The sequence below is a fragment of the Terrapene carolina genome, unplaced genomic scaffold (genome assembly GCF_002925995.2).
Source record: "Terrapene carolina triunguis isolate 2854851 unplaced genomic scaffold, T_m_triunguis-2.0 Scaffold58, whole genome shotgun sequence".
Lineage (NCBI taxonomy): Eukaryota > Metazoa > Chordata > Testudines > Emydidae > Terrapene > Terrapene triunguis.
Window position 1 is genome coordinate 392,289 of NW_020664409.1, and position 15,042 is coordinate 407,330.

Sequence of the window (15,042 nt, forward strand, 5' to 3'; positions counted from 1 at the left end):
TTCATCAAAAGGTTCTCATAACACCCACAAGAACTAGGACGGGATCATCTTATCTTGTGCTTTTCTACTGCACCCATCACCTACCAGGCAAGGGTGTCACAGGTAAACTAGACTTGCCTACATGAAATCTGCTAGGGACTTCACTAGTCATCTGCGCTTCTCCTTGCCACGTTTATAAGAGGCTCTGCTTCAGCTGAATTTACGTAAGTACGTAACAAAAATGAAGTAGTCAACCTGGCTATGAGGAGAAGGCTTCCTTGAAGACAAGAGTCTTGCAGGTTCATGCCCTAAAGGCTGTCACTCTCCATTAGGCCAATTTCCTCTGAAGCTTATTCCATAGCAGAACATCCTTGTCTGAGAAAGCTCATCTCGGACCTCATGTCGTTGGGCCTTGATTCAGAAAGGGCACATTAAGGCATCCTTAATTTTAAGCATGTCATTGAGTCCCACTGAAGTCACCTGCATATGCTTAAACCCCCTTCTGGAACAGGGATGGACTTAAGCACATGCTTAAGTTCTTTCCTGAATCGGAGCCTTTGTGAACTTTGTGGGCTCAGAAGAGTGCAACTGCCCTGGTAGGTGAGGGATGGAGATGTTATCATAGGTTTACCTGTGTCTTGGTCCACTGATGGCTTGGAAGATCAGGACCTTGAACCATCACTGGAAGTGGATGGAGACCAGTAGAGGAAAACAATGGGGAGAGAATACATTCACAGTGGCCTGTCCCATTAAGGAGGCAGCCAGTCAGCCACATTCAGCGCAGGCTGGAGTCTCTGTACTGCATCCACATTCAGCCCCAGGTACAATGAGTATTCCAGTCTGGGAGTGGTGAACACATGGATCACTGTGGCCAAATCATTATCCAGGAGGTAAGGGCATCATTACCTAGCAAACTGAAGGTGAAAAGAGTCAGTTTTAACCACAGTCTGTGTCTGATTGCTTAGGTGTAATGATGAGTCAAACAGGATCCTCAGCCTACACACCACTTTGACAAGCAGGGGCAGATGCCTTCAATGGAAGGGGAGTGAAATGACCCAGCTAGTTCTTTGAAGCATTTCCCCCATTTAACCAGCATCACTTGGGTCTTTCCTAGGTTTAGTTTAAGCCAGCTGTTCTTTGTCCAGCAGCTGTTCTCTTGCTGGCACTGTGACATCCTTATGATGATGTTGATTACATCAGTGAAAAAGCAGCTGGGAGTCACTGGTCTATTGTTGGAAACAGAGCAGGTGTCATCTCACCACTCCTCCCAATGGTCTCAGGGAGACATAAAGAAAGAAGCACAGAAACAAAATACATCTCTACAAGACTGCACAGGTGAAGGTCTTTGGGGAGGGGTAGAAATTGCTCATCTCCACTCTCCAGGGCTTGCTGGAGAAGAATGAGGGGAGCCATTTTAATATTGCACTATCTACTCCATATGTAAGTAGATCAACTGCATTAAAAGTGGCAGAGAAGTCCAGTAGAATGAGTATGGAACTACTGCCTGTATCCATTGCCACAAGCAGCTTGTCTTTTAGTGCCACCAAGCTGTCTTCTGGCCATGCCCTGGCTTGCAGCTTGATTGCAAGGCACCCAAGATGTTAGCAGATGTCACATGTAATTGGAACGTGGTCGTCACCACTTTCAGTGATTTTGCCTTAGAATGGTAAATTGGAGAAGTCTTCTGTATCCAGTATTGGCTTTGAGAACTGGGTAGACTGTTGCATTTTTCAATGAAGTTAGCAGATTCTGTTTCTTCCATTAGCCAATTGTTCTTTGCTGGCTGTCACCAGCCAGGAGGGATATGGCTCTGTTTTGCAGGTGGTAGTTTGAACACTTCTAAAGGCTCCTGCAGCTTGGTTGTATGGAGCAGATCTCTGTCGGGGTAGCATGTGGCTATTTCAGTATTACCAACCCTAAGCATTCAAAAATCATGAGTCAGGCCTCAAAAATCACGAGACTGGCTTTAAAATCTTGCGGTTTTTAAAAAATAATAATAATAAATTTTGGGTTCTTTTTATTTGCCTTCAGATTTTTGAGCCTTTAGGGTTCAAATTTTCCAGCTTTACTCCGCAACCACAAGAGGTAGAAACTTGGCTTTCATTTTATAATGAAAGCTAAGATGCCCACATAAATCAGTTGACTTCAGGAGTTGGGGCTTCAAGAAAAACGCCAAATATCATCCAAGTTGGCAAGACTATTTACTTAGATTTATGAGAACCGGAATAGAAAATAAAAGAAATCCTCCTCCCTCTCTAATCATCAGCCCCTGACACATCTCCCTCTTTTAAAGCTCCCTGTACAGATTAGCTTTGCAGCAGGCCCTGAAAGTTAATAGATTCAGGCTATGTCAGACCAAGGGGTGGGGAAGCAAATGCCAAAGGCAATCAACTAGCAAGCTGCCACATTCTACACCAACTTTAGATTCCAAAAGGATTTAAGATGGAGCCCAAAGTAGACCACATTACAGCAGTCTCTGGTGAGTGTCCTACTGTCTGCCACCATCTTGCACCCCCTGACCCCAAGGCCATCCTGTGACCTTTCCCAGAGACTTGTGTCTCATCCACAAGAAAGAGCTAAACATTTTCTCTCCAGTTCTGTGGGAGAGGAGGACAAGAACGCAGCAGAATTAGCGATATGGGTGGGACTACTGCCTCTGTACCATTGTTCCCCACTTTCCCTGACCCCATGGACATCCCTCAGCAGGTACCTAAATCCTCCATGGAGGTTGGGATCCATGAGAGGGGGAGCTGGGGACAGGTGTAGGGACCTGCTCTCCACAGAATTAGCCTCTCATCAAGGCAAGGGAGTCAGCATTAATTGAATCACTTCTCCCTGCTCTGTTGTGTGAAGCCCCTGTGGGAGGACTCCTGGAGGCAGGCAAGAGGTCAGTCCATGACAGCATGTCTCCACCAGGGGCACGCTGTCATGGAGGAGGGAGAGGGACAGGAATGCTACAGAGACATGGAGGAGGTTTAAGGCAGTTTAGCTCCCCTGTCTCTGGCAGTTCCCCTCAAACCCATAGAGATCATGAATTTTGGGGGACCAAAACATCAGGCCATTCCATGAGGGGCGGGAGACAAAATAAGGAATGATCCTGTGGAAACTCCATGATTGGAGTCTCATGATTTCCTGTTCTCTGCCTGGATACTTCCCGTGCAGGAGATGATCCTGAAGTCAGGGCTTAAACTTTGATTTCATCTGTCATCTGAGTCTCCAGATCACCAGAAGAGACATCACAAGATGCTCTTTCATTTTCATCTTTATCCCCTTTATCATACTTTGAATGAAATTTATCAAGCCATGTGCATCATTTTTTTAAAAAGTTTAAAAATACTGGTAAATTGCTAGACACTAGTAATTTCTATAAATCACATTTACTGTTTTAAATTCAGGGAATAAAAATAAATCATAATCTATGGTAAAAAGTAGATTGTGTTATATTGTGAAAGACTGGAACTTTTTGATCTTTAAAACATTTATCTGAACAATGTCAGTAAAGTTATAAAACCTAATCTCTCTCTGTCAAGAATACAAAATTTATAATAAAGGCAACTATATTTCTGTGGATTTTTCTATACACAAACTTGCACCAAAATAATGAAGGCCATGTCTACATTAATTTATTTAATTAAACCAGTTCATCCAGCCTATGTGGACACTTATTTCTGTTTTAATGTACGTCTACACTGCTGGGGCTACAGTGGCACAGCTGCAGTGCCGTAGTGTCGATGTTTCCTACGTTGACGGAAGGGGTTTTTCCCATAGGTGGATTACCTGGATCACTCTGAGTGGTGGTAGCTAGGTTAACAGAAGAATTCACCTAGCTGTGTCTACACCAGGGGTTACATCTTAACTATGGCTTTTTCACACCCCTGAATCATGTAACTAGGTTGATCTACATTTTAAGTGTAGACCAGAGCTAAGAGTGGCTTATTTTGATTTAGCTTAAATCAATTCCTAATTGACTTAAAACTAAACCAAAACCAAGTCCGGTTTAAACAGGAACACGAGTATCTAAATAGGGGTTTCCACTGGTTCAGCTAAGTCAGTTTAAAAATCATACCTGTAGTAAGATGGTGCAACTTTTTCATGTAGACAAGACTCTAATTTAATTTACACATTTCATTATTTTGGGACAAGTCTCTGTGTGGATACTCTTATTTCAGAATAAAAATGTTCACACACAGACTTGCACAGAAATAACAAAAAGATGTGAATTAAAACCTGTTTAATTATTCTGGAGCGAGCTTGTGTGTAATCCAGCTCTGCTGTATCAGAACACCCATTCTGTCTGCAGATATTGAAGACACAATATCATCCTCTTTAACTGGTGAAGCAGATAATTTTTGGTTAGAAGAAAAATAAGCTGGTATTACAAGAAAATGCTTTTGCCACATGAGGGCATGCTTCTTCATCTCTACCAACGCTAGCCTTTAACTAAATCCTAAATGTTTAAGGCAAGCTGAATGCTCTAGGCCTAATTATTGGAAAATTTACAAAATAAAGAGTGTGATTTTTAAATTATTTGCTATGTTTCTAATACATCAATTTAATGCAGCATCAGAGGCTTTGGAAAGAGACAGTGCTTGTAATGACAAGTTCTCATCAGTGTGAACATAGTTTTCCTTTACTGCCAATACATTCTTACATTTTGCAGTGTCAGACTCTGGCTAGTCAATCACCAAATGCATATCTCATTTGTATCCCATTCAGTTAGGTGTAACAACCGTAGAGTGAGATTCACACACAAGAGTGCTGAGGAGGTGCAAAATTCACCATTTGCACCGATGAAAGGGTCTCATAGGGTATTAACCTCCAGGATGTGCATTTAGAAGGGGGCAAGGGAAGAGTAGTACTTTCATTGCTGCCCTCTTGCGAGGGGAGATGATTGTGGGGCTCTGCCAAAGGAGCTCCCCAGTAAGAGGCTGCATGGTGTATGCACTAAATCATGGTCTCTCTGCAACATCTTGGTCACAAAACCTCTCCAGCCTGCAGCACCCACTTCCAGAGATTACTCAGTCAGCTAGTGCAACCCCACAAGAATGGAGGTTCCAAGCAGACCTTCACCACCAGGGGCCCTGTGGTCTGGGTTACCCTGTTGTATGCCAGAATAACTCCGAGATTAATCAAATCCACAAATTCTACTGATGGGGGATGGGGCTAGAGATTAATCTGTCAACATAGAGATTTACACTCAAACAGGAAGATTTCCCAAGGTCCTAAGCTTTCTGCAGTCCTTGAAAGAAGATTTTGTGGAAGCTAGATTCTTGGCAGAGGTGACTGGTTAACTGGGAGATAGTGGGGTATGAGCACTTGCCCAGGAGTGATGAGTCACTAGGAATATATTGCAATACCTTGGTGTGTCCTTGGTTGCTGGCAGCTTCTTAAATCAAGGGACTGACTGAAGCGAGGTGTTGTAGATTTCATGTCTGCATCGTAGGCCTGATCCTTCAAAAAGCTGAGTGCCTTCTGCAAGCTCTCAACTCCTATTGATGCAACTGGCCAAATCCTTCTCCTATTGAAGTCAGTGAGAGTTTTCCATTGACTTCAATGGGAGCAGAATCGGGCACTAAATTGTCAAAGTTCTACCCCAGCAAGCACTGGGCTGTTATTGGTCCACCCAAGCCAAGCATACATCCTGGTATGAACTTCCTGGGGCGGGGGGGGGGGGGGAGGTCAGCTTCTAATCAGGAAGCTGCAGGAGATATGATGATGATGTGTCACTTCACAATTTTGTTCGTTTAGGCCTGTGCTTAATAAGATGTGAACACAGATTATAAAACTCCCTTTGAAGGAATCTTTGTTCTGGCCCCTACCTTTATCCTGGAGGAGAAAAATCTACTGCATTCTCTACAGCTCACCGCCACACCCAGTCTCCAAGACGTTTTGGTTTGACTGAGAGCCAAAGAAAAAACACGAGATGCATGTGCATACAAAGAGTTTATGAAGATATAACAACCACCACAGAGGCTAAAAACATTAGAGATCAACTGACATAAAGAATATTAAGTCCCCCAGACTTACTTTTTGCAATCAGTTATTTATTGAGTGATGCTTTTGGTTTGATCTTAAAATATCAGCTTTATGAGAATACCCAGATAAGAATGCTATAAAACTCACAGTTCTATCAGATGCAGACTTTCAGGGTTTGGGGCAATCTGAACCAAATTCTGCTCTGAATTACCCTCCTGTAAATTAAGAATCATTCCACTGATTTTATCAGAGAGTTATTCTGAGCTTACACCAGAACAGACCATAATTGGCCCCCACATTCTTTTTTTTTAAAAAAAAACATAGATGCTAAGTCATTAACAAACATTAGTATACAATTTTTATAATCCTAGAAAAATTAAAAAATTGCTGCCCACTTTACAGATGGTGCTCCAAGGAACCGGGTACTTAATAAATGGTCTCGCTGGTCTTTCACCTTTTGTACCACAGTTTGAACCCATCTTTCTCCCTTTTGACTTTATGCAAAAGACCCTTTGCTCCTGTCTACACCAGCAAAATATTTGTGTTCCCAAGACTGTTCCATTATGAGTATGTTCCCAACAAGGCAGTGGCCTAAAACAATTTGTCCTTGCCTGCATGCACAGGACTGATCCCTGTTTTAACTGTATTACCTAATCCTTGTACAGCCCTGGACTTTGAAGGGTAGTAGAACAATTTGCTAACAAAGTTAAAACAATGATTTGATCTTTCTACCCTGGCAAGAGCAAAGAGAAGAAAAGCAAAAGCTACCATCACCAGGGAATAAAAGGAAGGGGGGAAAAGAGAGGGCCAAAGGGGGAGGGGAATGGAGAGCAGGGAGCAGTAACTATCATGGGAGAGGGGGTAAAAACAGAGGGAAAGCCATCAGGCATGGGGAACATGACTAGAGTTCCATCATTTTTCCCCAGTGTAGCCCCCAACTGTGAACAATGGCAATATGATCTCCAACTATGAATGTCCCATCTTATCCTAGACACATCTGTCTCATACAGATAAAGAAAGCATCTTGCATCCTTCAAAGGGTGGCGGGGGTAGGAATGTTTCACTGGATTGCACCAAATCCTGGAGGTGACAAAACTAGAGAGCTAAGTGGCAGCCTGAGTGTAGAACAGCAGAGGCCCAGAAGCAGACCCCGAGTGATCAGTGGTGACTGGCTCAAGCTGTTGATTTGATCTGACTCGTGCACGGGTACTGTTGATGTGCTGGTGTACCAACATGACCCTCCTGCTGCTACTCAGCTGGATTACATACAGGGGAGAGCTGAGTGGAGACTGTGTTGGGGAGCATTTAAATTAAAAGAACAGCCTTCCAGCAAAACAGATGCACGAGAAGTAGCACAAGAGGGGACAAAGATCTGAAAAACAAAAGAATAAGATGGGGCGAGGGGGAGAGACAAGGCGGAAGGGCGCAGCGCTGCTCCCATTTAAATCCTAAAAATCCAAGTAGTGCTGACATAATTTTAGATAATGTCTCACCTGCCTCCATGTCATGGTCCTGTCTGAAGGACAATCTGGGTCTCTTGGTGCTTTTTTGTCCTTCAGACTAGATTATAAGCACACTAGAGCATGGGCTGTCTTGCTCTTTGAGTTTTGTACAGTGGGGGTACATTGTACAGCTGACAATATTACTAGGCTCCAGTAAATCTGACCAGATACTGTGTCAGCCCATGTTATGTTAAAAAAAAAATCCCTCCTTCTGGTTGAGAGGGATGAACTGATGCTGAGCCACACCCAGCAAATCCAGCCTCATCTCAGTGCATTGCAATAGGCCTAGTAGTCTTTCCCCCAAAGGATAGAACTCAGCTGGTGTTAAGATCAAACATGCCCACACTGACTGGAGCAGGTGCCAGCTAATCCTGATTCATGCTGTTATTACTTCTTGCCAAAGCTACCAATGTAAAGTCAGCAAGAATCCGACACTTTAGTCAAAGATGGGAACATGTCACAGCCCATGATGGATTTCAGAAATGTTCCGATTTCATAATCCAGCCACTGCCTCAACTGTTCCTAAATTACTCACACAAAAATAAAAACCCAAGAGTCCAAGTTTAGCCATAGACATTAATTTCACTAGGGGAAGAGCATTTAGTTTTACAGTTCACACCCTTCTTGATTAGTTGGGCCTAATGCACTGAGCCAGCTGACATCATTCACACAGCAGCACTGTTCATACAGGTTGGTGCATGTAACTGAACATCATGCCTGAAGTCCTGGGGAGAACAATAGTGCACAGAAGATATCCTGTTTCTCATTCTCGTGACGTCAATTGCATCAGCGGGTTACCTGGTTCTCTGTGAACTGTGTAACTACTGTATCTGCAAAAGGACAAGCTGCACCTTTTCCAGTAAGCAACCACAAGGAAGAAAGCCTCCAAATTCCAACCCTGATTTTATGTCTCAGTTGACAGATAGCTGCAGCTTCTTTAATTGTTCCTTCCTGTACCAGGGGCATGCACAGGGGGTGGGGGTCAAGCAGGGGCATGCCCCCCCACAATAATCATTGGGGGCAGAGAACTTCTCCGGCCCGAGGCCGCGGAGGCAGGGAAGATCGAGCTCCTGCTGGAACAGGGTGGGGATGGGGGGCAGCGAGTTTCTGTGACCAAAAGGGTCACATTTAAATTCCTGCACATATCCCTGTCCTGTACTGATTACAAATTAAAGAGAGATTTCTGTGTATTTATAAAACAAGAAGTATAGGATACAATTTTCAGAAGGGGGACTGAGTTTTTGGGTGTCCAATCTGAGGCACTTTAAAGGGACCATATGTCAGAAAGTGCTGTATATTCACTCTGAGTCAGGCCCCTTAACAGCAGCTCAGGTTTGCACGCCAAAAACTGAAGCACTCCAAATTTCTAATAATTTTTCTAAAATCTTGGCTATATAGCATCTTACTTGTCATTGCATTGCAAAACTTGAAAGCCATTGATTTTATTTTGGCTGATGTTATCTTTTTAACCACAACTTATGCAATATTCTACTTCAGCAGGTGGCGCTCTTCCCTCCAAGTCAAAGACATTTCTTTTTCTCACCATTTAAACAAAAAAATTAATAGAAATGCAGGAAGACTCTGTTGTGACTGGAGAACTAGTGAAATTAAGACCTCACAAGAGAATGAAGCTGAATGAATTCTAATAGAAGTTGGATGCTTAACATCCTTATACTCCTAGAGCTGCCCTAAGTAATGCCACTGCTAAACGTATGGGGCTTTGCAGGGCCCAGAATAATCAGGGTGCAAGTCCAACTGGGCCATATACCCTTTTTGCACCCTCCTGCATCCAATCCACACACACCCTGCTTCTGCTCCATCTCCCGGCCTCAGAGAACACTCCCTCCACCTGGGGCTGCTGCACAGACAGCCCTTCTACTCTGGATCTATTTCCTGGGGGTTCTTGTGGCTGCTCTGCAGACCCTTTGCACCAGCCTAACTAGTATGAAGGGTCCAGAGGACAAATAATGAACAGGACCTCCTAGAGTTATCAGTATAAGGTTCCTGGCCCTGATTGTTAGGGTTAAGCTTGGAAATATACCTTAAAGTGCTGTTGTGATCTGACAAAGGACTCTAAAAATATGATCATTGGGGAGGGTTCCATGTTTATTATCTCTCAACTATATCCATAAAAAAAATCTCATTGCCTGCCCTGCAAACTCAAACTGGGATGAGAACCATGTTGGTTTCTTTCCTTCTCATGCATAGTTGCCTGTAATAAAGGTTCTGCAGGTTAAACTATGCCCTCAGTGACACCTGTGCATATGGTGACCTTCACAGGGTTTGCACAACTGCAACTAATTGAACTTTTGTAAATTGTTCTGTTGGTGAGACACAAGAAAGCCTAGGGACAGAGTTCCACTGAAGTCATTAACACCAGCGGAGAATCTAGCTGTATTGCTCTCCCTGGGGGAAAAAGCAATGGATTTAGCCTACTCTCACACCTGTGAGAAATATGCCTAGGCTGCATGAGGAAAGACTCTTATCTGGACTACATCTGGAAGGTGGGAAGCAGATGGTCAGCTGAGGAGAGGGGGCACAAACCTACAGCAAGCAACGGTCACACAGAGTCCATTCCAGAGACAGGTGAAAATGACTGTGGGGAAAGAAAAAGAGAAACTGTCGTTGTTGACCTACGTTCAGCAGGAATGGTTCATTTTTCTGGTCAGACCTCTGTGGGGTTGAAGCTCCAGGAGAAAGGCAAATGATAGCAGCTCCACCCTCCCCAGAGTTCTGGCATCGTCAGAGACAGCACCACCTTTCTCCCAACACACACACAGTCTGTCTCAATCTCGCCTCAGATTGGGAGTTGTCCTGAGCTGCCCCTGTGACAGGGTGTAAGAAGAACTGCAGCAGTCTGGTGGTTGCTGCATCATGTAAGAGTCATGAGTACAGTTGCCTGGGGCAACCCGCAGAGCTCAGCAAGAGATAGTTTTCATGCATCAGATCCAGTACGTGGCTATCACATAGCACGGTTTGCCATCCTAGGGTTCTTTCCCCCAATATTGGAGTGTCTCCCTCTCCCACCCCCCACCACTCCCACTCCCACCCCCACCCATGGCCTGAGGTTTAGCAAACTCTGAGTCTGGAATAGGGTATAATGACCTGACTTTAGACCCACTGCACCTTTAGCTGGCAGGGTCTGGAAGCCATGATTGCTGCAGAGGAAGCACATTCATCCCACCCCTGAAGGAAAGAAATGGTTTGTATCACTCCTGAGTAATTCCTTAGATAAAGGAATTCCTTACCTTGCTTTGGAAGCAATACAAACTAAACTGGAAAAAGGCACTCTGACTGCAGAATAAGAGCGTCCACTCGGGCAGTGATAGTGGTATGGTTATTACTAATAATAGCTGCCAGAGAAACTTTGATAGATCTATACTCCATCAGAATATGTGGGTCTGTCAAAATCAAAGTACTCTGTGAAATTGGGTCATTTCGCTGAAAATCTGTTTTGGAAGAAAAATAGGGGGAGGCGGGAGTTCTGACAATGTCAAAAATGGCCCCTTTGGAAATTTTCAGAATGAAAAGTTTAGGTTTTTGGTTTTGAATTTTTTAAACTTTGTATTATATATACAAAATAAACACACACAAAAGGAGTTGAAATTGGAACATTGTGATTTTGTTTAAATGAAACATTTTAATGTGCTTTGTTACTTTCCGTTGCAGCATTTCTATATTTGGGGGTTTCATTCTGATTGGGAACAAGACAAATTTCAAAATCTTGAAATTTTTCATGAAATGGAACATCCACACTCGGCATGGCCCTAATAATTATACCCAGTATAGTTCTTCCGGTAAATTTCTCTGTGTAGGCAAGCCCTTACTCCCGCATGGGAAGTGCTATAAGGCACTTTTATACGCTTAACTGCATCTATACTAGGAGTTATATCAGTATAATTATTGGTTTAAAAAAAAGAAGAAAATTATCACTACCCCAACCAAAATAGATATACAAGTACAAAAACTGAGTGTACATCAGGCCTTCAGAAATCAGGAATTTTTGAATCCTCTCCACACCTACCCTAAAAATCAATCCACCAGATCATGCTGCTTTTCCAGACAAAGTGATAGCTTGGTACATCCTATAAATTCTGTCCTCTTTTACACTTGTGCAACTCCATTGACTTCATAGGAGGTAAATGAGGCCAGGAATTTCCCAATGATGCCTATTCAGCTGTAAACATTTAGAGGAGAAAAATGGCAAGCAAGTTTCAAACCATTAAGATGAGATTAAAATCAAAAGAAAAATCTTACAGTACAGTTAAAATAAATGTCATGTATAAACTGTAGCACCTTATATCCAAGGAAAACACTAAAACTTCAGGTGTTGAACTGATTCTCTATAGGAATCACTCCATCCACCACTGAAATTAAGCCACTTTGGAGGGGGCAGAAGCTTTACATCTACACACAGCAACATTACACACCATTTTAGGACAGAAAGTAAAGAATACTATATTCAGCAGCAGCTCAGGAGGAATTTAGGTAGGCAAAATTATATTATACAAACTGAATTTTGGCCAGGACACTGAAGTTATGACTATTATTATTTATATGAGGTCTCGGGCTCATTGTGCTAGTCAGAGTAAAAACAAGGATTGTCCCTTGCTTTAAAGAGTTTAGCTCACCCTGACTCCTGTGATGAGTCTCATGATATTTTCAATAAATGCAGCAAAATTAGCACAGCAGGAAATAAACTACTAGATTTTTTGATCCAGCACATCGCTCGCCCGCGCCGCTTCTCGCCGCCCCCATTGGCCCGGGACGGCGAACCGCGGCCAGTGGGGGCCGCGATCGGCCGAACCTGCAGCGTCAGCAGGTAAATAAAACTGGCCCGGCCCGCCAGGGTGCTTACCCTGGCGAGCCGCGTGCCGAACGTTGCCGACCCCTGCACTAGGCAAATCAGCTTCCCCATCCATACAATGATATAATAATACAGGTGCCGAGAGGTTTAATTCATTAAAGTGCTTGGTGACCCTACGATACAAAGTGCTGTAGAATACAAACTATTTTAACCATTGAAATCAGCAGAGATACCTTCCCACCTTCCATCTGCAGACCACAATACCAGCAGTGATAACAGAATATTGGAGATAGCGACACTAACGTTGATGCAGAACATGCTTTAGCTCTTGCTGCTTGACATCCTTGAGAGGAATGTCCCAAAATATTACCTTCTCCCTTGCCTCCCACCCCACAAGCATTATGATAACTAGCTATATTCTTCCATAGTCTTCATCAAACAATAATTATTCACATGATTATTCTACTAAATAGAAAGACATTAGAATAGTTAAGTGGTATTTGGGGGGGAAGGGCGGAGAGGGTGATTAACAGCTTGGCAACTTTGTAACTGGTAGCAGGCATGGCCATTTAGTCAATCACCTCCCAGTCAAGGAAGTCAGAACCACTGGGATTCGTATTTACAGGAATCTTTCCAGTATGCTGTAAGCTCTTATCTTGAACTAACATTGCACGCTATTCATCACAGGCCATGACAGAAACTATATCAGCAGCAGCAGCAACCAGAGTAGCCGAAGCAGAATATTCTAGGTGCAAAGAGTGTTTATCCTGCAGAATGTCAGTTGTTCTACAGTTTCCGCATTCTTATTTCGGCTGTCAGATATCCCCTACCCCAATGAAAGTGCATTCTGAATATCTATACAGCATGCAAACCAGACTTGATAAGAGTAATAATCCATGCAAGTTCTACATTTCTTTTCTAAAAGTCACTAACCCAGAGTAGCTTCTCATCTTGCTACTTTTATTTAGAGAGGAACCTGTGCACTATGCTTGGATCTGAATTCAAACTCCTCCAGAGTTTGCTGCTGTTACGGTAAAATGCTCCCATCTCAGATTGTTAAAACTGACTGCAGCCTTAGCATTCGCCTGAACTAATTCCTTACTGCTTTAGGAAAACTAAATAGACACAGATACAAAAACCAACTTTTCTAACTTGCTGGCCAGGTGGCGGCACACACATTTATCAGATTCGGACCTGGGCTGGTGATCAATGCATACAGGACTTCTGTATTGCTGCAGCCCTCAGTGCCTAGAAATGAAACCACCAAGCTTAAGAAAGGTCTGACTGGTTCAGATAACTGCAATCCATTAACTCAGCAATGAGGCTGCCAGGAGCACATCACCCCAGCGCTCCACTCTCTTTACAGGCTCTCAATTGAATACTAGATCAATTTCAATGTTTTACTGTCCTTATTTTCAAAGCCCTCCATATTTAGGATTAGCCCAAATTACCGAAGGACCACCTCACTCTGTCACATGACAGATCCATTCCATTGGAATAATGGAAAAGTCAACCTAAGGGGTGAAGGTTGTGTGTGCAGGAGAGTTTTCTCAGTGACTAGTCTGTAATTGCAGAAATCACTTCCAGGACAGATCCTGAGCACCTTCAGAATGAAATCATTTAAACCACAGACCTCAGAGCCTCCAGAATGAGATGTAAACTCCCCCTTTTCCACCTATCCTTCCTTTCTTTGACCTAAACCTACCAAAACCACATTTCGTAAAAAAACAAAACAAAACCAAAAAATCTCCCTATAGAAGAATGGAGAGAGAGACGGAGATCCCAGAGATCTGTGTGTTCACTTTCATGTGCTTGTCAGGCACTCAGACACTATGGTGATGGGCATGGAATCAGGCCCTGAAGAAACAGAATCATATTTTAAATAATAATAATCCATTATGATGCCTTCACACAAAAGATTTTTCATTCCTCTTAAAAAAAAAAAAAAAGTTAAAAAAATACCCTGCTTTCAAATTGCATCCGTGTGACACAAGCCACGAAATTCAAAGTTATAGCTGACTGGTTTTGTTTCTTGTTTTTTTAAAATCTCATCAGGTATGAATTAAAGATAAGTGCCCCAACCTTACTTTTGAATTTCCTTGCTCTTGCAAGGAAAATACCTAACTTTGTTTAAATTACTGGCAGAATTAAGTGAAACACAGGAACTGCCATATTGAAACAGATCAATAGTGCATCTAATCCAGCACCTGTCTCTGAGAATGGCCAAAGTCAAATGCTTCAGAGGTGTAAAATCCTCATAATTGGGGCCCTACTAAGTTAATGGTCCATTCTGGTCAATGTCACGGTCATAGGATTTTAAAAATTGTAAATTTAATTATTTCAGCTATTTAAATCTGAAATTTCACAGGGTTGTAACTGTAGGGGTCCTTACTCAAAAAGGAGTTGGGGGGGGTTCACAAGGTTATTGTAGGGGTGGGGTTGTGGTACTGCTGCCCTTATTTCTGTGCTGCTGCTGGTGACAGTGCTGCCTTCAGAGTTGGGCAGCTGGAGAGTGGTGACTGCTGGCCAGGAGCCCAGCGCTGAAGGCAGAGCCACTGCGAGCAGCAGCGCAGAAGTAAGGATGGCATAATATTGCCACCCTTTCTTCTGCACTGCTGCCTGCAGAGCTGGGCCCTCAGTCAGCAGGCGCCACTCTCTGGCCGTCCAGCTCTGAAGGCAGCAGCACAGAAGTAAGGATGGCATGGTATGGTATTGCCACCCTTACTTCTGTGCTGCTGCTGGTGGGGTGCTGCCTTCAGAGCTGGACGCCCAGCCAAC